Source organism: Sciurus carolinensis, chromosome 2 (genome assembly GCF_902686445.1).
Source record: "Sciurus carolinensis chromosome 2, mSciCar1.2, whole genome shotgun sequence".
Classification (NCBI taxonomy): Eukaryota; Metazoa; Chordata; class Mammalia; order Rodentia; family Sciuridae; genus Sciurus; species Sciurus carolinensis.
Window position 1 is genome coordinate 90,197,907 of NC_062214.1, and position 26,402 is coordinate 90,224,308.

A 26,402-nucleotide genomic window follows, 5' to 3' on the forward strand; every position below is an offset into this window, starting at 1 on the left:
ATTATTCAGCTAATTAAAAGAGATATTTGGGGGTAGGAAGAGTGAAGAAATCCACCTATGGGTGTGGCACTATCAGTTTCCTTTTATTTTGTAATAGAAATCTAAAAAGAGATCATAAGAGAAACATAATAGTGTTTAATTACAGACACAGCTCTGCTAATTACCATTTGGTCATATCTGTAATATATATTAGGCCATAATGCATCATAAGCAACTCTGTGATATACGTTTAATAACCAACGCTGCTTTACAAGATTTCACATTCTACTACTCATTGGAAAAAACACAGCTTAATTTATCACTCTTCACAAGAAAATAAAAATCAGGAAAGCACTTATTTTGCTATCTTTCTCATATGCCTGGGACACAAAAGCAGACTGTCAGGAGATTGATGCCAACAAGGAAAAGAATGAATAGGAATATGAAAGAGTTAAGGTCATTAAATACCATAATAACTATAATAACAACACAAATAGGGCCAATACCCTGTCTCTGAAAAGCTAAGAAGTGTCACCATGCCATGCCTCCTGGGACTCTGCTGAATAGGGAGGTAAACAACAAAACAAACAAAAGCCTGATAAAAGGCAAAGAATTTAAAGAGAACACCTCTGGAATTTCCCAAAAGTTCAAGTCCTTTATCTTTTAATGATACTTCTTTTCAATTCACCTTCAGGTATTACTTTTATAGAAACTACTAGGATCTGAGTACAGATAGGCAGGTGATACAGAAAGAGACTAAGAAGAATAAAGAAAAGCCAGAGCCATTAATCTTCCAAGAAGTAATTATACCCTGATTTCAACTGACTCCCATACATGAGAGGCAATGATGGAGAAAAATCTTCAAGGATACAAGGTAATTTTAGGAGAGGGGGTGGTGGCTCACGCCTGTAATCCCAGCAACTCTGGAGCAGAAGAATCACAAGTTTGAGGCCAGCCTCAGCAATTTAGCGAGACTCTGTCTCAAAATAAAAAATAAAAAGAGCTGGGGATGTGGCTCAGTGGTTGAGTGTCCCTGGGTTTAATACCTGGTATAAAATGAAAAACAAAAACAGAAACAAACAAACAAACAAAAAAACAAACAACAAAAGAAAGAAATATTTGGGCTGGGTATACACTTGTTAATCCCAGTGTTTTACTGGTCATATAAGTATCATTATTTACACCAAAAATGTAAGACAATGAAGATGTAAAAATGAAAAATGAGATCTCAACTAAATTTAATTATAATAACTAGTGTGTAAACTTCAGGTATTGCTATGTGGAACCACAGAATTACTTCCTTACGTTACCTGAGGGAAATTTAGGGTATACATTTAGTGTCAACACTGATAATTATTTAATGTTACTTTGAATCATAGTTCCAAGATCAGTCAGGTGTGGTGGCACATGCTTATAATCCCAGAGACTTGAGAAGCTGAGGCAGAGGATCCCAAGTTTGAGGGCAGCCTCAGTAATTTAGGGAGACCCTGTATCAAAATAAACATAAAAAAGAGCTGGAAATGTAGCTCAGAGGTAGAACACCCCTGGGTTAAATCTACAGTATTGCAAAAACAAACACACAAATAGATATTTGGAACAGACTCCTCCCCTTTCAGAATGTGAGTCTGATATCTTCATGTTCATAGTCAAAAGGCAGAAAGGAAGTTTTACTGATTAACTGGGGTAGCTCAACAAAACTCCCTTTTTTTCAAGAATAGAAAGATTACTGGGGATAATGGTGAGATGAATGTTCAGATTTATTCTGAAGTACCAGATAAGATTGTATAGAAAGTACAAACTGTAGGAAGTAGAATGTCACCAAATAAACTAGTAATAAGACATTATCAGCTAGGGATGTAGCCCGGTACTAGAATGCTTAGAGTGCACAAAGTTTGGGACTCAATACCCAGCTCAATACCAATACCAATACTCAATACCAATACTGGTGAAAAAGAAAAAGATCTTATTGTAATGTACAAAGCTGCTCCCCTTGACCTTTCCGGTGCAGCCATTTTCCCTGCCTCCCAACTACTGTCAGTCTGTGAACATCCAGCTAGCTATTGGTTCATCAGTCAGCTTGCAAGTATCCTTCTCTGTTATTGGTCCCCTGTTAGCCTGGCAGAATTCAACTGCTTTACTGTAGCTACCCCGCCATCTTTTCTCATGCTTCTGTCTTTCCTACTCACTTTCTCTATCCTCCTTGCTTTCCACTCTCTCCAGCGCGCGCCCTTTCTCGTTCCCTTTCTTTTCCTCTCATTTTCTCTTTTACCCTGCAGGGAAACACTGTTTGCTTAATAAACTCCCTTATGTGATTTCCCGTGACCGGCATGGTTTCTGTGGGATCCCTTACATTGGTGCCGTGACTCATGATGGGTCCTTCCACTGTCTTTTAAGCGAGTGGAACCCCATCTGAGCCCCAGTGCCCCCTGGACACAGCCTCACCTTCCATTCTGCCCCGAACTTCAGATCGGTGAATCCTCTAGGCTGGCTCCCCTAGGCCGATTTATCCGGGACCCTCGAGGTGACTGAGGGGTGGGGGTACCCCCACAGTCACAACTTTTATAGTTACGGCTGGCCCCTTGGTGGATTCCTGATTTTATGGTGGAGATTCTTTCTCAGGGTTGAGGCTCACCTCACGCTCATGCAATTGTACTCGAAAACCCTGATATCAGGTCCTCAACTCTTCTCGGCTTTTGCCTGGCCCCACATTGATGTTTGTGTGACGACACCATCTATGTGCCGCCTTCTCATCTCCAGTCGACTACTCTGGCCTCAGGATGCCCTGGCCACAGACTCGGCTGTATCAGCCTCCACCATGGGTTCTGGGTCCTCCATTCTGGCAGATTCAACCCCTCGCCTGACTCCCGGTTTATATTTGGCCACAGTACCCTATAGATAATCAATCCAAAATGGCCGCATATGCCCTGGTCACAGACTAGGCTGTATCAGTCTCCATCTTGGGACCTGGGTTCTCCAATCTGGCAGACTCAACCCTGGGAACCCTTCGCCTGGGACCTCTGGCTTAAAGCCATCAAAATTTGTTTGTGTAATGGCACACAGCTTCCGTGAGCAAGCGGGCAGATGGAAAGGGATTCCTTATCTTCCAAGTCTCTTCCTTCTTACTTCTTGGCTCTTCCTGCAAACTCAAACGCCTCCTTCTTCTCCCCCTCTTAATCCCTCCTCCTCCTCCAACTTCGACTCAGCTGTTTCTGCTTCTAATCCCCGGCCCAGCCCACCTAGTCCTCCTGCCACGAGGTCCCACATATGCCGGTGTGGAGGGAATAACCAGCCCAATCATCAGTGGCATGTCCCAGTAAGGAGTATGATATAACAGCCCCATTCCCCACAAGCAGTGGGAGATAATTGTTTCACAATTTTCTGCGTCCAAGCCTGAATTGATTACTAACCAGGAAAAAGGGTTAAAAGGTCCTAGGCATCAAGTTTCTGCTAGAACATTTTAGCCCCTTTCAGATCCAGATCTCAGTCAAGGCTTACATTCAAATGTAAATGGGGGAAACCAGAATGCTCAGTGGGAAACCAGTCTCAAACCCAAGGGAAAAAGTGTCCATTTTAAATTTCTTCTGGGCTGCAACTCAGAATTCTTTTTCTCTCCCTTTCACCTCTTCTCTCTTTCTCATTTTCTCATGCTATAATTAATGACCATTATCATTTTTCTTCTAGGACTTTTGTTTTTCTTAAATGCCCTATTTTTGAGCTCACAATTTTGATCCTACATACCTAGGTTAATGATTTTTGATCAGTTCTTTTTATCCAACTCTAGAGTTATTTTTGAACATCTGTTACATTGCAATGGAGATAAACATTACAAGGTCTTTACTTTTGTGTTAAATATAAGCGTGCATAAAAATTAAAATTTAAAAAATGGATCCAAATACTTTTAATTCACGTGATTTAAAAGTTTCAATTTAAATTGGGTAAACTAATAGAAGCAAAATGTCTTTAAAATTAACTCACAAGTCTCTAGGTGGTCAAACTCATTAAATGTTGATGTTTATAAAATGTCAAACATCAATTTTTCTAGGACTTTTCTTCCACAGGAAAGAGACGGCAAATACTGTTGGTTCACTTGTCTGATATCTTGGTTTTTTTTTTTTTTTTTAAACACTTGTCTGATATCTTGGTTGTTTTACAATAAGATGAGTGAATTAAGAGTTAACATGTATGGAATTAATCAAACGTGTTTGTTAGAGACATCTGATTAATTTACAGTTATTCCATGGAGTAACATACTTAAAAACATTATTCTTTGTATATTAAATGTGTTCCTATTTTCCAGCTATACAAACCTTTAAAGCAGAAAATTTATCAAGCTGCTATTCTCCATATTAAACTTGTCTGTAATGGTAATTTGAAACTCATCATTTAATGTTCTATATAGGACCTGTCATCAATAGGGTATATATAAAATTTGTTAAATGTATTTCTAAAAGTTATTGAGAGCCTGATTTGTTTAAAGGTTAAGCATGAAAGCATTTTACCACTTTGCCACACAAAAGGAAACTTAAAAGCTCTCTCAGCCTTTCTTTAATTCATGTTTTAGATATAATGTTAAATTGTGTTAACTAATGTTCAAATGTTCATATAGACTCAGGAGTCAATATATGTAAACTTCTTAAAATGACATTTAAGAAAGAGTGTAATGCACAGTAGCAAAAATGGGACAACAGTGACTGAGACTGGGGTCTCTGATGACCTCATGCCTGTGGCATGCCTGGTGCCTGGGAGTGCTCCTGTGCAGGGGCACAAGATGCCTAACTGCTGTGGCCGTACATGGATCTCAGGCACACAGCTCTTGGGCAGGAAGGAATTCTTTTGCTAGATAACCAGTGTTTCATCAGCTCCCTTCTCTGGTTCCTGCCCACCTTACAGTAACTTTGAACAGTGGACTTCCTTAAGAGCTACACAGAGCTCCTAACATTGCATTTTGCAGCTCTGAAAAAAGTTATTTTAATGTCCTAGTTTCTGTAACTTTCCTGAAAACAAAGAATAATGCTTATATACATATATAAAGATTGCTGACATAACTCTTTAGATCTGCATTTCCATCAGAGAACAGAGCTAAAAGCCCCACCTTACCTGAGATAAGGCTCTGCCTCACAACCCTGCTGCACACTAGAATGGCTCCAAAGTAAGCCAGACTTTAACTCATTTAAAGTTGTGTTCAAAAGTTTGATGTTTGTTGTAAAGATTACTGTGATCTCAAACAGGGGATATAATGAATTACTCAACCAAAATTTAAGATAGCTATTGCACAAACTGAATGTTTTACTGTTGGTGATTCCATTTTGTATTTCCTTGTAAACTCTAATTGTTGACTAATCAATATTTTGCAGAAGTACTGCTTCAAGAGCGAACACCGTAAATTAACTTGGAATAGTAAGCCATCACCTATAGAGCAGATAATGTAAACCCCAATTAGATAAAAGGGGGTAAATAACTGTAAAGTCATAGACATTGAAGTTAAAGTCCAGTACTCTTATTTTATGACTGGTGAGACTGACTTGCTTGATGGTTAAGATCAAACTTAGAGATTGAGATTAAATACAGAGGTCAAGAAAAGTCCATATTTGGGTCTTGTCCTCAAAGTCAGCATGAACCCAGGGAACAAGAGGACTTCTCTAAGGAGGTTTGCAACTCTGGGTCACAACCTCCTGATCAAGGAGATTGATGAGGCCACTAGAGGAAAAGCCACTCAGTGCACCTGCTGCAGAGGAGGGTCAAGGATAAAGGGAGATATCCCTGGTGCTTTCAAGGGAAGCCACCACATCAAGGAGACCCTGCCTAACTGATGGAGCTAAGAAGCTGCTCTTAAGTTCTCTTTGAGTGAGTTCCTAAAATTAGAGGGGTGAATGAAGCCAGAATTGGGGAGGCAGTTAATGTAGAAATAGGGGACCAGTCAAATGGAGGAAATGAAGTCCATGAAAACCATCTGCCTTTGGAAGTCTGGAAAGAAAATACTTTTTACATCTCACCTGCAAAACCAACCCCAGTCACTTAGGCAGGAAGGAGAGAGAAGGCTTCGGAAAGAACTGGAGAACAAAAGATTTTCTTATAAAAACAGAAACGGGGGAATGTAATGTACGAAGCTGCTCCCCCCGACCTTTCGGTGCAGTCATTTTCCCTGCCTCCCAACTACTGTCAGTCTGTGAACATCCAGCTAGCTATTGGTTCATCAGTCAGCTTGCAAGTATCCTTCTCTGTTATTGGTCCCCTGTTAGCCTGGCAGAATTCAACTGCTTCACTATAGCTACCCCGCCATCTTTTCTCATGCTTCTCTCTTTCCTACTCTCTTTCTCTATCCTCCTGGCTTTCCACTCTCTCTAGTGCGCACCCTTTCTTGTTCCCTTTCTTTTCCTCTCATTTTCTTTTTTAACCTGCAGGGAGACACTCTGTTTGCTTAATAACTCTCTTATGTGATTTCCTGTGTCTGGCGTGGTTTTCATGGAATTCCTTATACTTATCATTTTTCAATAATCCCAAAGGTCCTTCAAGATTTTACAGTGAATTAGTAATATTAATAATAATATAAGTGCACAAGACAGATGGATTAAAATGAATACTTACTGATCCATGGACAGACATTTAAAACTTCATTTTCTCACAGTTTTTATTGTAGGTTATTAAAAAAAAAAGGAGGAAGTAATTGAAAATCCTATTTATTTACATATTTTTGTTTGTTTTGTGCACACTAAACATGTGCTCTACTACTGACCTACAGGCCCAGCCCCTATGTTGTTTATTTCTGACTCTCAAACTAAAATACAGAGGGAAAAAAATCCTTAATTGTTTGAACTGCCTTTGTTGACTGGAATTGTGAAACAAGTTTACTGCATTTAATAATTAAAGATTATATTTGTTTATTCTGAAAAATTAGCAAATCCTTCTGAAAGGTTGGTAGGTAGAAATTACAAAATTGAGAATGTAGGGAGAAATCTGAACTTCTCCTTTCCATAAGGCTCTTGTCAGATGCAACAGAATATCCTGAGTAAATCCTAATAACACAAGTACTGATGGAAGAAACGAGTTCCTTGCAAATACTTAGATTCTGTCTCTCTCTTTAAAAAAGAAAAAGAAAAGAAAAGGAGGTCTGCTGAACTTCCAGATTTCATTTAGGCTATATTGAAAAACATGTTGTAAAAAAAAAGCAAGGAGAAAAAAAGAGAAACAAAATAGATGATTACACAGTAGAGCACTATAACCAGACTTCAACAATTTTAGAAGCTACATGTTCTATTATTCACAGAATTACTTTATTTTTTTAAACATTATTTTTAGATGTTGATAGACCTTTCTTTTTATTTTATTCATTTATTTATCTGTGGTGCTGAGAATTGGACCCAGTGCCTCACACATGCTAGGCAAGCACTCTACCACTGAGCCACAACCCTAGTCCTATTCACAGAATTACTTTAGCACTTAATTTTACCAACCCATACCTGGTCAAGGTCAGCTGTGAAGGCTATTCTGGTGTGTTCAAGATGCAAGTGCAAAGAATATACAATCTGAGAACTACAGGCTTGCCACTGGGGAGTTCTGTAGTGATCCCTATATAGTATCAGGCTTAGAGCCTACAGAACTCTTCTGGTAAAAAGGAGGAAATAGCACAGCCAGGGGTGGTGGGGCACACCTATAATCCCAGCAATTCCAGAGGCTGAGGTAAGAGAATCACAAATTCAACGCCAGCCCCAGCAACTTAGCAAGGCTCTAAGCAACTTGTGAGACACTGTCTCAAAAAATAAAAAGGGCTGGGCATGTGGCTCAGTGGTAACGTGTCCCTGGCTTCAATCTCCATTATTGAGGGAAAGAGAGAGGGTCCAGGGATAGAGAGAAGGAGAAGGAGATAGCAGATCAAATAATTCTATTCCAGCCTGTTTAAATTCCCAGTGTGGGGGAATGGATAAATTTTTTTTAATATTTTTTTTTTAGTTGTAGGTGGACACCTTTATTTTTATTTATTTTATATGGTGCTGAGGCTCAAACCCAGTGCCTCACATGCACAAGGTGAGCACTCTACCACTGAACCATAACTCCAGCTCCTGGATAAAATTATGTTTGAAATTCAACAAAAACAAAAAAATTTCTCATAAGCAAATCAATGCTTAAGACTAATCACTGACTAAGACTATCACTCAGCAGCGTCCAATACTGTGGCAAAGTTTTTTTTCTGCTGAATTAAGTATCTCCTCTGCTCTAAGACTCCTTACTGCATCTTAGGAAAAAATTCACATTTTCCTTAAGCGAAGCTATTAACTTTGCAGCTGACAAGTGATGATAGGGACCTCTAAAGCTGACTGTATTTTTACCACAGAAGGCTAATGATCCCTCCATTTCTGTACTGTTCCAGGGGAAGAACTGCTTCCTAAAAATAAAGAACTTGAGCAAAATTCATTCTTTGGCTGTAACTACTTTCACTCCTGAACATACCTCTTTTTATCTCCTGTCATAATACTTTCCCATTTCCTAAAAAGTCTACTACATAATAAATCTACTACATTATTATAGCTCCACATATAAAAATAAAGAAGCAAACAAACAAAAAAATCCACCAACCACATTGTGAACCCAACAGAAAGCTAAATTCTTTTTTTGAATAATTTAGAATCACAGATGTCAGAAGAAAAACTTTACATGGTGATTCCTACTCTACCACAAGCCAACTTAATCTATAGATGGCTGGACCAAACTATTCTAAAGAACCTAATCATCACTGGGCTGGGGTTCTGGCTCAGTGGTAGCACACTTGCCTAGCCACATGAGGCCCTGGGTTTGATCCTGAGCACCACGTATTAAAAAAAAAAAAAGTATTGTGTCCACCTACAACTTAAAAAAAAAAAAAAGATATATATATATATATATATATATATATATAACCTAATCATCATTCATATTGATGGTCATATGAAAAAACATGAAAATTCTAAAATGAAACCTCTATTGTAGCACAAGAAGGAGAAATGACATGATTCTTCCTGCTCTATGCCAGATGTTCTCAAACTGTTTGGTCTTGGGAATCCTTTAAATTCTCAAAAATTGAGAACTATATTTATTTGGTACTGAGAATTGAAGGGCACTTTACCACTGAGCTACATCCCCAGACCCTTTTGCTTTTTACTTTGAGATAGGGTCTCACTAAGTTGCTGAGGGTCTGGATAAACTGCTGAGGCTATCCTTGAACTTCTGATCCTTCTGTCTCAGCCTCCCCGGCTGCTGTGATTATAGGCGTGCATCACAGTGCCTGGAAAAAATTGAGACTTTCAAAAAGTTTATATTTATGTAGACTGTACCTATTAGTATTTACCACATTAGAAATTAAAATTAGGGGCTGAGGTTGTGGCTTAGTGGTATAGCGCTTGCCTAGCAGGGGTGATACATTGGGCTTGATCCATAGTAGAACAACAAAAACAAAACAAAACAAACAAACAAAAACCCTAAATAAACAAAACAAAGGTATTATGTCCATCTACAACTAAAAATAAAAAAAAACTGGGCTGGGGATACAGCTCGGTTGGTAGAGTGCTTGCCTATCAAGCATAAGGCCCTGGGGTTCAATCCCCGGCACTGCAAAAATAAAAAATAAATAAATAAAAATTAAAACTTAAAAAAAATCAATTAAAATGAAAAGATTCTAGTATGTAGCAGAAAATTTATTTAAAATAACTTAATTTTGTGTGTGTGGAGGACATCGGGGATTGAACTCAGTGGAACTCAACTACTGAGCCACATCCCCAGTCCTATTTTGTATTTTATTTAGAGACAGGGTCTCACCGAGTTGCTTAGTGTCCTATTTTTTTTTTTTTTTTTTTTGTGGTGCTGGGGATTGAACCCAGGGCCTTGTGCTTGTGGGGCAAGCACTCTACCAACTAAGCTATATCCTCAGCCCTAGTGCCCTACTTTTTGCTGAGGCTGGCTTTGAACTCGTGATCCTCCTGTCTTGACCTCCCAGGCCACCAGGATTACTGGTGTACACCATTGTACCTGGTTTAAAATAACTTAATTTTGATAAGACAAAATTAGAGACATAATGCTCAGGGTGTGGCTCAGTGATAAGAGTGCTTGCTTAGAATGTGCAAGGCCCTGGGTTTCATCCCCAGCACTGGAAGGAAAAAAAAAAAAGTTGAGAGACAAAAAACAGACTGGTAGTTACCAGGGATTAAGGATGGGGAAAAAAGGGGAGATAGAAGTGAGGTGAGTGTTGTTATGAAACACTGGAGATCCTTAGGGCGATGGATTTGTTTTGACAAACTGACCCATGACACAATTGCATGGCACTAAACAGACACATATCAACAATTATGTGTCAAATAGGGGAAATGCTGTTCCATTATATAGGTGGTCTGCATCAATATCAACATTCCAGTTTCTGACACTGTACTATCGTTTTTTTGAGATGTTACCACTTCAAGAAAAATAGATAAAGGGTAAAGAAGATCTCTTTGTTTTATTACAATTATTAATACAATAAAATTAAATTATTAAATTAATACAATTATTATTATTACAATAATAATTATCTAAAATAAAAAGATTGATTTTTAAAAATTGAATGCTAGATGCAGTGGTATATGCCTGTTATCCCAGCAGCTCGGGAGGCAGAGGCAAGAGAATCCCAAGTTGGAGTACAGTCTTAGCAACTTAGGGAGACCCTGTCTCAAAAGTGAAAAGGGGGGCTGGGGATATAGCTCAGTTGTAGAGTGCCCTGAGTTCAATCCCCAGCACCGCAAAAAAAAAATAAATAAAAAGTGAAAAGGGCTGAGAATGAAGCTCAGTGGTAAAGCATCCTTGGGTTCAATTCCAAGTACAAAACAAAAACAAACAACAACAACAAAAAGGGCATTTCATGAAAAAACTGGTCAGTTCAGCTTGCAACTAAAATACATGAGTGATTTTCACGGAGACATGTACTTCCCATTTTTTCACAAGGAACATAAAATGACATATACTTTCAAAGGCTAAGTTAAAAGAAAAAAAAAAAATTTTTTTTTTTTTTTTTTGGGTGCTGGGGATCAAACCCAGGGCCTTGTGCTTACAAGGCAAGCACTCTACCGACTGAGCTATCTCCCCAGCCCCAAGAAAAAATTTTTTAATGTTGGGAATTGAACCTGTGCCTTGTGTGAGATATCCTCAGCTCCTGAGAGGTGAGATTTAATAAGATTTTAATACATCATTGAAAACATTTAAAAGTGGAATTGGTTCTTAATTTTTTTGTCTTTCACTTTGCACATATAGTGAAAAGTATGATAACAATTTGTCATCACTGACTTGATTCATGCCAAGATACCATCCGTTTACACACTATTACTTTTGCACCAGAAGTATGGATGTCAACAGTGTGAAACAGTCAAAATGTGTTAGTATTATTATGAAAATAGTTTGACCTTGCAGAACACTTAAAAAGGAGCCACGCATTGTGGTGAGGGAGGCTGAGGGCCTAAGCAACTCTGTGAGACCCTGTACCTAAATAAATACGTAAAAAAGGGCTGGGGATGTGGCTCATGGTAAAGAGTCCCTGGATTCAATCCCTGAAAATAAACAAACAAAATATACCTAAAAAGGTTTTAGGAATACACAGGGTCTGAAGGTCATATTTTGAGAACCAATCAAACTTCATGATCTGGGTATGGGGAAGAGACCAGCACTCCCGAAGCATATTCCCACCTAAATCCTAAACAGAACTGGGATTCTGGTAGGTAGGAAGAGGGACAGTGGTGTTCAGTATGCAAACAGTATATAATACAACAGAGTAGAACAGAAGGAAGGGTAAGGAAAAAAAAGACAAGAAAGTAGGGAAAATTATTAACAAAAGTGGTATAGGAAAGAGCCACCCCTAAGATCCAAACACTAAGGATTTTTTAAGTCATCCCATGTTTCCAGAGTAGGTATTAATAAATTTCAGCAACTCAGTAGTAAGTAGAGTTTTTTTTTTTTTTTTTTTTTTTTTTTTGTACTAGAGATTAAATGCAGGGGCAGTCAAACACTGAGCCCAATCTCCAGCCCCCCCTTTTTAAAATTTTATAAGAGGGTCTTGCTAATTTGTTTGGACCTAGAACTTAGTTGCTGAGGCTGGCCTCGAACTTCTGATCTTCCTGCCTCAGCCTCCTGAGTTGCTGGAATTACAAGTGTATAGCACCATGCTACCTTGTAGTAAGTGAATACTAAAAAAAAAAAAAAAAAAAAAAACTGGAGCCAGGTGTAGTGGCATACGCTTATAACCCCAGTTACTCAGCATGCTGCGGTAAGAGAATTGCAAGTTCAAGGTTAGCCTCAGCAACTCTATATTACAACAAAATAAAAAGGGCTGGGGATGTAAATGGGTGGTAGAGTGCCCCGAGTTCAATCAGTACTGGAAAAAAAAAAAAGTGTGTGTGTGTGTGTGTGTGTGTGTGTGTGTGTGTATAAACATCAAAGGCACCTAAATTTCATAAGGTCACTTTAGTGATTAAGTGAACCCCAAATGCTTAGTATGCAGTGTCCAGCTGTACACGGTAAAGGTTCAATAAATATTAGTTAATAATAATAGTAATAAAAAATATCTTACTAATTCAATTCCATCTTTATCGTGTCTTGTCACATTGTGAATCACTCATTCAGACATTTAGTGCTTGAGCTGAAGTAATACAGTTTTGACTTTTCATCATGCCTTCCCTTTCTTTTCTTCTGGTAGAAGAATCTCTTTCCTATGGAAAATCCATTCCCCCAACCTCACTCCCTCATAGGAGTGGGTCCAGAACTACCCTAACTACACGAAATAGGTTCTCCATGGGCTACAAAAATTCTTTTTTCCTTTGGTACCTGAAGCTAGGACTAGTCAAATCTGCAGCTGCCAGTGGCCACTTTGCCTTACACGTGAAGAAAGCTTCCCTATTCAGGAGAAAGCAAAACAGAGAGGTGAGCAATGTGAGAATACCAATGACATTATTTGATCCCTTACTTAAAACTAATAAACTCTATGCCTGGGAACCTATAAATTCTATGATGATTTATACTAGCTTGAGTCAGGTTTCTGTCACAACTCAAAGTCAGGACCACTATATCACCTACAAGTTTACACACATCTAATTTAGTCACTGAAGTTATAAAAAAATTTTTGAACAAGACTGGACTAAAGGCAATGATACACTATTTCCATCCTAGCTGACAAAAATCTAGTAATCTATATATTCTTTAAATATAACTCTTCACACTATAAAATCACCCAACTGTATCACCATCCATTGCACATTTCATTGACATATCATTTAGAATATCAGAAAAGGCTCTTTGAACTACCCTGACAAAAATCAAGGCACTCTAATCTCCCGACCTAACAACTCTATTGAGGGAGAAGAAGTGGGGTAGATTTTAGCATGTCTTGATTTAGAACTAAATTTGGTTCCTAATAAACATTCTTTTTCTAAATTTCTTTCCTCACTCTGTAAAATTAAATACTACTGTGGTACAGTATATTATGGTAAGTGATTAATAAATAAAATAAAATCCACTGTCCCTAGGTCAGTGGAAACACACGAACAAGTAGTGGTTTGAGGTGGATTAGGAGTGTAGTACAGTGGTAGAGCACCTCTAGGTTCAATTCCCAGTATCCCCACCAAAGTGAACAAGTAATTAAAGCAATGTGATAAAAGATGCAGAAGTAGTAAGTACAAAAGGGGCAAAATCCCTTATGTCTGTCTGAGAGAATGCCAGGTGACATTTCACCAATTTCTTTTCTTTTTATTTTTTTGCAATACTAGGGATTGAACCCAGGCTGTCATGCATGCTAGGCAAGCACTCTATCAACCACTGGGCTACATCCCCAGCCCTTTTTATTTTATTCTGAAACAGGGTCTGGTTAAGTTGCCCAGACTGGCCTGTAACTTGCAATCCTCCTGCCTCAGCCTCCTAAGTAGCTGGAATTATAGCTGAGCCCTGCTTCAGTCGAATCTTAAGGAATAAATTCAACAGAAAGATACGGAAAATTAGGTTATTTTAGTCTTATGAAATATCAATTATATGGCCTGAGAGGGAGCTATAATAGTTTGGCATGAAGAAAAAAAAAGAATGGTGGGAGATTACATGTAATGGTAAAGAAAGTCACTGTGGAGTTATAAGAAGGAGAATGACATGATTGAATATGCTTTTTAAATTTTTACATTACTTTAAAAGGCAAGGACACCAGTTAGGAGCCCGCTATAACAGTCCAAGTAAGACATAACGACTTCAACCAAGACAGAAGTTGTTGTAATGGAAAGAAAGAAATACGTTAAAGGTAGAATCAAATAAGACTCAGAGACTCAGTGACTGACTCTATGTTCAGGAGGTAAGAAAAGATCTGGGCTGACTTTCAAGGTTTAGGTGCTATTATGTCAGACAGGAAACACAAGAAAACAACAGAAGCCACAAGAACAATGACAAACTGTTGGCAGTACAGAATCAGAAAATTATCTCAAAAATGAACTGTGTATGTGTGTGTATGTGTGGTGAGTTCAGGGAGCTAGGAATCAAACTCAGGGTCTCATGCTTGCTAGGCAAGCACTCTACCACCAAGACCTAAACCCTAGATACAAGTTTTAAGTAGGTAGCTGGATGTATAGGACTGGAATAAGGATAAAAGTCAGAGTAGTAAATAATAGAAGCCATGATCTTGCTTTGGTGAAATAGCCCAAGGATACTGGACAGAGAGAAAAAAAGAAAGCAAATTAGGGAAGAAAATACAAGGAATACAACAGTTAAAGAAGGAAATACAGGCCAGGAATGGTGGCACACACCTGTAATCCCAGCAGCTCAGAAGGTTGAGGCACTAAGCAACTCAGTGAGACCCTTTCTCTAAATAAAATACAAAATCGGGTTGGGGATATGGCTCAGTGGTTGGGTGCCCCTGAGTTCAATCCTTGGTACCCCCCCACCCCCAAAAAAGAAGTAAATCCAGGTAGAAGAACACAAGGAAGTCTAAAATTGATAATAATTATGATGATAAAAGCAAACTTTAATTTAGTGCGTGTGGTGCATGTTCTGAGTAATTTTCAAAGATTTTATGTATATTTCATAAAACAACCCTTCGGGTCAAGCATAGTGGTGCAATGCTTGTAATCCCAGTGACTTAGGAGGCTGAGGTCAAGCTTCAAGGTCAGCTTCAACAACTTTGTGAAACTATCAAAAAAAAAAAAAAAAAAAAAAAAGACACTAGGGTATAACTCAGTGATAAAGAATCCCTGAGTTTAATCCTCAAACAAACAAACAACACCCCCCGCCCCTGAGGAGGGGTTAACTACTTTAGCATCAATTAAAAAAAAATTTTTTTTTTACCATTTTTTTGAGTTGTCAATGGACCTTTATTTTATTTATTTGTATGTGGTGCTGAGAATAAGCCCAGGGCCTTAGGCATGCCAGGCAAGCACTGTACCACTGAGCCACAACCCCAGCCCACTTTAGTATCAAAAAAAAGATTTTTTTTTAAGAATTTAACCTTTATTTTATTTTTCATGTGGTGCTGAGGATCAAACGCAATGCCTCACTCATGCTAGGCAAGGGCTCTACCTCTGAGCTACAACTCAAGCCCTAGTTATCAATTTTTAAAGATGAATGTACTAAGGCTAGAGTGGGTGGGTAACTATTGAAGGTATGGTTCCCAGCTTGGAACTATTGGGAGGTGGTGGAAACTATAAGACATGAGGCCTGGAGGGAGGTCTTCAGGTCACTGGGGGCCTGCATTCAGAGGGGATTGTGGTACTTTATTATCTTCTTTCTCTTTTGCTTCCCAATCATGAGTTGAGCAGGTTTACTCTGCCATACATTTCCTGCCTCACCACAGGGACAAAAGCAATGGGGCCCAACCAGTCATAGCCTGAAATCTATAGAATCATGAGCCAAAATAAATCTTGATAAGGTGATTATCTCAGGTATTTGTTATAGTGATGGAAAGATGACTAATGTAGTGACTAACTTGGCCAAATTCACACAACCACCAAGTGGGGAAGCTAGAATTCAGTTAGGTAATCTGGTTCCAGAACCCATTCAGTAACAAAGAAATAAACTAAGGCCAGGCGAGGTGACAAACACCTATAATCCCAGTGACGTGGGAGGCTGAGGCAGGAGGATCACAAGTTCAAGACCAGCCTTAGCAACTTAGTGAAATTCTGTCTCAAGATAAAAAATAAAAAGGGGTAGAGGACGTAGGTTCAATTCCCAGTACTGAAAAAGAAGGAAGGGAGGAAGGAAGGAAAACCAAAACTGGTGTCAAGATATAAAAGGAGGAGATCCAAGATAGAGGACTAGAGGGAGGCTGTGTTCCTTGTTGCTCCATAACTCGGGATTCAAGCAGAGGATATCTATTTCTTGATGAGGCAGTTTTTGCAGCTTATCGATCCCCTGCTGTTTATCCCATGCCTGGAAGTTTATTGTCATAGTACCTGCAGGTTTGGTTACACGTGATTGCTGCCATTTTGAGACAACAACCAGGACTTGTAGGACCCCTGGCCAGACTGACTGAGTCCCATCTCCGGGACCCTTCAGCCCAACTGATCACGCCCTGCCTCCGGGGCCCTCACATTGACTGACTGTTCCCCGCCACCAGGACCCCAAGACCAACTGTGCCCTACCATCAGGACCACCAGACCGAATGATTGCACCCCGCCTCCAGGATCCAGCAACCAGACCAACAACACTCCACTTCCAGGACCCCTGGCCGACCAACCACACCCCACCTCCAGGACCTCCAGCCGACCACGCCTACACCCTGAGCTGCAGCTCCCCATTTGCCAACACATTTGGAAGCCAGAGCAGCCATCTTGCATAATCCTGGAAGTTGTGTCTCCCATCTTTAGGTGAGGCAAATCCCATCATGAGATGCCTGCTGGAGACTTGAAGCTCACTGTCAGGTACCTCTCATATATCAGACTACTGAAGACTGGGAGGTTGAAAACTATCTGACTGATGTAGTGTAGATTTTCTTTTTTCTCCTTATTGAAAAATTTTAAGTTTTTATTTCTTTACTTCTCTTGCTCTCTTTTCCTTTTGTTTACCTGTTTCCTCAGAGTCTCCTTCTCCCTTTTCCCATGCTAACAACCAACTTCTTTTGATTATACGCTCAGTCTTTCTATGATCTAGAACTTCTATATATTCTTTTCTTACCCATTAACAGCTACATCCTACACCTCTCCGCATCCTCTCTGACCTCCATTAGAAACTGCAGACCTTACTGCAAATCTATTTGTTATACTGAAGATAATAATTGAACTCATTCTGTTTATTATGACAATATTGTTAATGTCCTCATAGGGCCTATTTCATTTCGGGTTGCATACTGTCTAAACTGGGCACTACTAATATTGATCTCCCCTTAAAGAAAAGGTTTTGGAAACCTGTAGGGTCACTATAAACCTACAGGGGGAAAACTGCAATACCCCAGATCTGCACTACTAGAGGGGAAGATAAATAAACAACATGAAAAAACAGGGAAGAAAATGATCCAAACAAACCTAGATTCTATGCTAACAGAATCCAGTGACAGTATGGTAGAAGAAATGTCACAAAAGAACTTCAGATTATACAAAATTAAAATGATATGTGAAGTAAAGGATGAGATAAGAGAGCAAATGCAGGCAATGAATGATCATACCAATAAGCCACTGAAAGAGCAACCGCAGGAAGCAAAAGATCATTAACAATGAGATAAGAGATTCTAAAAAAAAAAAACCAAAATACTTGAAATGAAGGAAACAATAAACCAAATAAAAAACTCAATGGAAATCATCACCAACAGACTAGACCACTTGGAAGACAGAACCTCAGACAATGAAGACAAAATATTTAATCTTGAAAATAAAGTTGCCCAAACAGAGAAGATGGTAAGAAATCATGAACAGAATCTCCAAGGACTATGGGACATCATGATAAGACCAAATTTAAGAATTACTGGGATTGAGGAAGGCACAGAGATACAAACCAAAGGAATGAACAACCTATTCAATGAAATAATATCAGAAAATTTCCCAAACCTGAAGAATGAAATGGAAAATCAAATACAAGAGGCTTACAGAACACCAAATGCACAAAATCACAACAGATCCACACCAAGTCACATTATAATGAAAATGTCTAACATTCAAAATAAAGACAGGATTTGAAGGCTGCAGAGAGAAAAGTATCAGATTACACATAGGGGGAAACCAATACGAATAGCCGCAGATTTCTCAGCCCAGACACTAAAAGCTAGAAGGGCCTGGAACAACATATTTCAAACTCTGAAAGAACATGGTTGCCAACCAAGAATCCTATACCCAGCAAAACTAACCTTCAGATTTGAAGATGAAATAAAATCCTTCCATGATAAACAAAAGTTAAAAGAATTTACAAATAGCCTGCACTACAGAACATTCTCAGCAAAATATTCCATGAGGAGGAAATGAAAAACAATAATGGAGGTCAGCAAAGGGAGGAACTACCTTAAAGGAAAAACCATTCAAAGGAGAAACCAAGTCAAGTTAAAAACCAAAAATAAGCCCAAATGACTGGGAATACAAATCATATCTCAATAATGTTAATGGCCTAAATTCATCAATCAAAAGACATAGACTGGCAGATTTGATTAAAAAGAAAGACCCAACAATATGCTGCCTGCAAGAGACTCATCTCATAGAAAAAGACACCCACAGACTAAAGGGGGAAAGGATGGGAAAAAACCTACCATGTATACCATGTACACAGACTCAGTAAAAAAGCGGGGGTTTCCATCCTTATATCAGATAAAGTGAACTTCAAGCCAAAGTTAGTCAGAAGGGATAAAGAAGGACATTTCATACTGCTTAAGGGAATCATAAATCAGGAAGACATAACGATCATAAATATTTATACCCCAAACAATGGTGCATCCCTGTACATCAAACAAATCCTTCTCAATTTCAGGAATCAAATAGACCACAACACAATAATTCTGGGTGACTTTAACACACCACTGTCACCATTGGATCGATCTTCCAAACAAAAACCAACCAAAGAAACCATATAACTCAATAACACAATCAATAACTTAGACTTAACAGACATATATAGAATATTCCATCCATCAATGAGCGGATTCACTTTCTTCTCAGCAGCACATGGAAACTTCTCAAAAATAGACCATATGTTATGCCACAAAGCAGCCCTTAGGAAATGCAAAAAAATAGAGATACTGCCTTGTGTTCTATCAGATCATAATGGACTGAGAATAGAAATCAATAACAAAATAAAAAACGGAAATTACTCCAACACCTGGAGACTAAATAATATGCTATTGAATGAAACATGGATAAGAGAAAACATCAGGGAGGAGATAAAAAAATTTTTAGAGGTCAATGAGAATGACGATACAACATATCAAAATCTCTGGGACACTATGAAAGCGGTACTAAGAGGAAAATTCATTGCATGGAGCGCATTCCAGAAAAGAATGAAAAGCCAACAACTAAATGACCTAACATTATAGCTCAAAGTCCTAGAAAAAGAAGAACAGAATAACAGCAAAAGTAGTAGAAGACAGGAAATAATTAAAATACGAGCTGAAATCAATGAAATTGAAACAAAAGAAACAATTCAAAAAACTGACAAAACAAAAAGTTGGTTCTTTGAGAAAGTAAACAAAATAGACAAACCCTTAGCCAAACTAACAAACAGAAGGAAAGAGAAAATGCAAATTACTAAAATTCATGATGAAAAAGGAAATATCACGACAGACACCACTGAGATACATAACATAATGAGAAGCTACTTTGAAAATCTATATTCCAACAAAATAGAAAATACCAAAGACATTGACAAATTTCTAGAGACATGTGATCCTTCCAAACTGAACCAGGAGGACATACACAATTTAAACAGATCAATATCAAGCAATGAAATAGAAGATGCCGTTAAAACCTACCAACCAAGAAGAGCCCAGGACCAGATGGATTCTCAGCCGAGTTCTACAAGACCCTCAAAGAAGAACTCATTCCAATCCTTCTCAAAGTATTCCAGGAAATAGAAAAGGAGGGTACCCTACCAAACTCATTCTATGATGCTAATATCATTGTCATACCCAAACTAGGCAAAGATACATCAAGGAAAGAAAATTTTAGACCAATATCCTTGATAATTATAGACACAAAGATCTTTAACAAAATACTGGCAAACCATATCCAAAAACATATTAAGAAGATAGTGCACCATGATCAAGTGGGGTTCATCCCGGGAATGCAAGGTTGGTTCAACATCAGTAAATCAATAAACATAATGCATCATGTCAATAGACTGAAGGATAAGAATCATATGGTTATTTCAATTACGCAGAAAAAGCGTTCTATAAAATACAACACCCCTTCATGCTCAAAACACTAGAAAAAATAGGGATAGTAGGAACATACATGAACATTGTAAAGGCTATTTATGCTAAGCCCATGGCCAACATCATTCTTAATGGAGAAAAACTGAAACCAATCCCTTCAAAAATGGAACAAGACAGGGATGCCCTCTTTCACTACTTCTATTCAACATTGTACTTGAAATACTAGCCAGAGCAATTAGGCAGACTAAAGAAATTAAAGGGATATGAGTAGGAAAAGAGGAACTCAAGCTGTCACTATTTGCTGATGACATGATTCTCTATTTAGAGGATCCAAAAACCTCCTCCAGAAAACTTCTAGGCATCATAAATGAATTCAGCAAAATAGCAGGATATAAAATCAACACATATAAATCTAGAGCATTTTTATACATAAGTGATGAAACATCTGAAAGGGAAATTAGGAAAACAACTCCATTCACAAGAGCCTCAAAAAAATAAATAAATAAATAAAATACTTGGGAATCAATCTAAACAAAGAGGTGAAAGATCTCTACAATGAAAACTACAAAACATTGAAGAAAGAAATTGAGGAAGACCTTAGAAGATGGAAAAATCTCCTATGTTCATGGATAGGTAGAATTAATATTATCAAAATGGCCATACTTTTAAAGGCACTATACAGATTTAACACAATTCCAAAAAAATACCTATGACATTTCTCATAGAAACAGAAAAAGCAATCATGAAATTCATCTGGAAGAACCAAAGTCCCAGAATAGCCAAAGCAATCCTGGGCAGGAAGAATGATGCAGGAGGTATCACTATACCAGACCTTAAAATCTACTATAGAGCAATAGTAACAAAAATGGCATGGTACTGGCACCAAAAGAGACAGGTAGATCAATGGTACAGGATAGAAGACACAGAGACGTACCCACATAAGTACAATTATCTCATACTAGACAAAGGTACCAAAAACTTACAGTGGAGAAAAGATAGCCTCTTCAACAAATGGTGCTGGCAAAACTGGAAATCCATATGCAGTAAAATGAAATTAAACCCCTATCTCTCACCCTGTAATATGCAGTAAAATGAAATTAAACCCCTATCTCTCACCCTGTACAAAATTCAATTCAAAATGGATCGAGGATCTAGGAATTAGACCCTGAGACCCTACACCATAGAAAAAAAAGTAGGCCCAAATCTCCATCATGTTGGCTTAGGACCAGATTTCCTTAACAAGATTCCCATAGCACAAGAATAAAAGCAAGAATCAATAAATGGGATACAGTCAAACTAAAAAGTTTTTTCTCAGCACAGGAAACAATCAATAATGTGAAAAGACAGCCTACAGAGTGGGAGAAAAATCTTTTCCACACACACTTCAGACAGAGCACTCATCTCCAAAGTTTATAGAGAACTTAAAAAACTTTACAGGGTTGGGGAGATAGCTCAGTCGGTAGAGTGCTTGCCTTGCAAGCACGAGGTCCTGGGTTCGATCCCCAGTACTGTAAAACAAAACAAAACAAAACAAAACAAAACAAAACAAAACAAAACAAAACCAGAACTTTACACCCAAAACACAAAGAACCCAATCAATAAATGGGCTAAGATACTGGGCAGACACTGCACAGAAGATATACAGGTGATCAAATATATGAAAAAGTGCTCATCACCCCTAGTAATTAGAGAAATGCAAATTAAAATCACCCTAAGATTTTATCTAATTCCAATTAGAACGGCTATTATCAAGAACACAAGCAATAATAAGTGTTGGTGTGGATGTGGGGACAAAGGCACACTCATACATTGCTGGTGGAGTTGCAAATTAGTATACCCACTCTGGAAAGCAGTGTGGAGAATCCTCAGAAAACTCAGAAAATGGACCCACCATTTGAGTCAGCTATCCCACTCCTCGGTTTATACCCAAAGGACTTAAAATCAGCATATTACAGTGATGCAGCCACATCAAGTAGTCCTCTGGTAAATCAAATTTATCTTTTGTAAAAGAATAACCAAAGGTTGTTTAATGGTTTATTTACTGATTGATTGATACTGGGGACTGAACCCAGGGGGTACTTCACCACTGTATCACCAGTTCTTTTTATCTTTTGAGGCTGGGTCTCCCTAAGTTGCTCAGGCTGGCCTTAAATTTGCAATCCTCCTGCCTCAGCCTCCCGAGTCGCTGGGATTAGAGGTGTGTGCCACTGCATCCAGCTTTGTTTTTAGAACTAGATTTGACACTAGTTTTGGTAAATTCTGTTTCATATATTGTGTTTTGCTTAAGTTGTATCATAATGTGGTTCTGATTTTTCAGTACAAATATTCTCTATAAGTGGAACTGAAACATTTGCCATAGTGCAATCAAGTCTGGCTAAACTATATTTCACTTTTCAACAATAATTTTTTAGTTTACTTCTCCTAAAACAGACCAACAAAGCCAAAATATCAAACAAACAAACTATATGAACTTAGAATTTTGTAGGACATGGTTAACAGTTTACAAAATCCTACAGAAATTTAGAGGGGCAATTTATCTTTCAAGGAACAGAATAGTTAAGTTTCTCAAATATCATAATTAGGAACATCAAGACATTCTGATATGGAAAGTACTTTGCTTTTGTTTTGTTTTGTTAAACTTTACTGTATTTACTAAAATTTTGGTTTTACAGACTCAGTAATACTAAATTGCCTGTTGGATTTAGTAGTTTCTCACATCAACTCCTGTAACTGTCCAGTTTGCTCATCAAGAAAGTCATTAAGGTTTTCTTCTGGGAGGGAGGAGCCAAAACATGCTTTTTTAGTTGAATTTTGACTGTATTCATTAGCTTGTTCCCACAATACTTCTGTATATTACTCCCATTCCTGCAAGAAACTCTGAGCCTTGTCAGAACCAACGGCCTTATGTCTCCTAAATTCATCCTTCACGTATTGGTCACCCAGAGATTTGAGGTTGAGGGCAGAACCTGGTGTAGTTGCAAGATCCTCCTATATAAGCTAGTACTTTGTTCTTAAAAACCTCTTTAATCAAGGGCTTGGGATATGGCTCAGTGGTTAAGTGTTTGTCTGGCATGCACAAGGCCCTGAATTCTATCCCCAGCAAAACAACAACAACAAAAAATTAAAAAACACATGAGTCAGTTTGTCACAGTGGCACATGTCTATCATCCCAGCGATTTAGTAGGCTGAGACAGGAGGATCACACGTTTGAGGTGGTCTTTGTTTATTTACCTACTTATATTGATTGACTGATTGATTGATGCTGGGAATTGAATTCAGAGACACTTTACCACTGAATTACATCCCTAGTCCTTTTTATTTCGAGACAAGCTAAGTTGCTCAGGTTAGCCTTGAACTTGCAATCCTCCTGCCTTGGCCTTCCCAGTTGCTAGTATTATATGCCACTGCACTTGGCTCATCTGAGTATTTTTAAAGATGTAAAAATTATATTTGCATACAATGCTCTCCTCACATAAATTTTCACCTATTTTACTGGCAAAGATAAGAGTTGAGTAATCTACCCAAGTAGACAAAGAGTATGTTTAAAAAAAAAAAAAAAAGTATTCTTATGTAGTTAAAATAGTTGTTGTCCTTTCCAGAGGTCAGTTTGGTAATATGTATAAAAATTGACAAAACTATAACCAAAATAACATGGTTTTTGGTTATTAATTTCCATTTCTACAGTTAATATCAAGAAATAATAGGAAGTTGGGCATGGTGGTGTGTGCTTGTCATCCCAGAGACTTGGGACACTGAGGCAGGAATATCACAAGCTTGAGGCCAGCCTCAGCAACTTAGCCTGACCCTCAGCAACTTAGTGAGACCTTGTCTCAAGATAAAAATAAAAAGGACTGGGGATGTACTCTGTTGTAAAAGTGCCCCCACCCCTGTCCCAGGTGCTACACCAGTACCAATCAACTAATAACAGGACAGGTACACAAACACATGTGATATACTGTTTGCTTCAGTGTTTTCTTTCTTTTTTTTTTTTTTGAGTGTGGTACTGGGAACTGAACCCAGGTTTTCACACATGCTAGGCAAACTCTCTACTACTGAATTACACTCTTTTAAAAAGTTTTATTTTGGCACTGGGGTTGTGACTCAGTGGTAGAGTGCTTGCCGGGCATTTGTGAGGCACTGGGTTCAGTCCTCAGCACCACATAAAAATGAATAAATAAAATAAAGGTATTATGTCCATCTACAACTAAAAAAATATATTTTAGAATAAGTTTTATTTTGAGGTAGGGTCTCCCAGCTGCCTAGTCTGGCTTCAAACTTGTGATTCTCCTACCTCAGCCTCCTAAGAAGTTGGGATTACAGGCATGTGCCACCACACCTGGCTCAACATTATTTTTAGTGCCAAATAGAAACAAAACAAAAAATAAGAAACAATCTAAATGTCCATTCTACAATAATCTCTCTCTATGATCAAGGAAAGACATCTGTAACATATTTTTAGTGAATGAAAAGAAAAAAGGATATAATATAGAATGTTCCATATTAGTTCATTAATGTTAAAGTGATTTTTTAAAAAAATATTTTTGTAGTTGTTGATGGACCTTCATTTTATTTATTTGTATGAGGTGCTGAGAATGCCTCACACATGCTAGGCAAGTGCTCTACCACTGAGTTACAACCCCAGGCCTAAAGTGATTTCTTACCTAAATATATATGATTCTAACACAATGTGTAGATTAGCAGATAGAATTAGAGGTTGAGAACTGGAAGGATATTCTAGTACTCACCACTGGGTAGTGAGATTCTAGATTTTTAGTTTCTCTTGTTTTTTGGCATTTTATTTTTTATTACATTAAGAATTTATATTTAAGCATAAAGTTTACTTTTATTTTGAAGGAAAGGGGAGGGAATATTTACATATGTGAAGTTTTACTACAGGAACAAGATCTAGGTTAACAGGAAATAGGCAGGTAGGAGAAGACTAAGAATAGTGTAGCATATTAAGTAGAAGGTAGAGGCAGAAGGATAAGGACATTAAATTAGAACATCTATTGTATGGGTCACTAGGCAATAGGACTGGTATGGAACATCTGGGTGTTTCCTAAGAGCTGGGGGTGGGGCAGTAGCTTAGTAACCTTCATAAGGCAAATATATATTTATAATCTAAAGATAGCTTGTATTCATCTAATTCTAGTTGTCTAGAACAAACAGGCATATTTCATGCATATGTATATATGCAAAATCTTTGTTGAGAAATAAACAGCAATCCCAAACCCTTCTCTGGTGACCAGAATTCTGCCTGGAACAGGGCTAGAAAAAGGGCCTGTTTCCAGCACTTCTGAGAAAACTGTGGCTTCTGCTTATCAAATTAAAATGCAAAGCAGTTCACTCCAGTGTCACTGGGAACTGTCAGAAAGGGATTATGGTTCCCACCCCAAGGATGCAGGTCAGCCAAACAATACCCATCTTCCAGTGCTGAGAAGGAGGGAGAAAGAGGAGAATGATTAGGCTTGTTTCCAAATAGCAGTCCCTCCTGCTTGTTACCGTGGTAACCTCCCTTCCCAGAGCTGCTCTCATTTGTCTTTCTCAGTCTGACCTTCATGTTGCTCTGACAGTAACTGAGGAAGAAAAGGTGCCTGCCTGCCACATAAGCACTCAAGCTGAGGGCACTGAGCAAGAAAAAGAGGCACTCAAAGTCGCTCTCCTTCAAATTCTAAACAGTGACCTTACAGTGATTATAGTTCTGAAAAAGATTTCTTTGTGGCCCTTGTCATTTCATCCTTCCTCCACTGCTCTCAGGGCTACCTCACTTCTCTGATATATCCTTTTAGTGTGAGGAAGCTGAGTCAGAGTCAAGTGGTAGCTGAAAAGTCACAGAAAAGAGAAAAAATGCTGACAAGCTGAAGAGTACAGATAACCAAATATTAACTCAAAGTTGCCTAAGACATAGTGATTCCTTTTTTGGGGGGGGGTATGGAGGATTAAACCCAGGGGTAGTTTATATGCCCAACCTTTTAAATTTTAATCTTGAGACAGGGTCTAAGTTGCCAAGACTGGCCTTGAACTTGTGTTCCTCCTGCCTCAACCTCCCAAGTCACTATTATTACCGGCATGAGTTACCACTTTTGGCCCAAACAGCTTCTTGTTTCCTTTCTCTTCAGAATTCTTG

The 26,402-nt window shown here is 38.3% G+C and overlaps 1 protein-coding gene and 1 pseudogene across 1 annotated transcript in view; both read right to left on the reverse strand.

The window, feature by feature from the left end:
- The window catches only part of Znf609 (zinc finger protein 609), a 224,545-nt gene that overhangs the window by 51,142 nt on the left and 147,001 nt on the right, over positions 1–26,402 (reverse strand).
- LOC124973233 (succinate dehydrogenase assembly factor 3, mitochondrial-like) lies at positions 22,928–25,835 on the reverse strand (annotated as a pseudogene).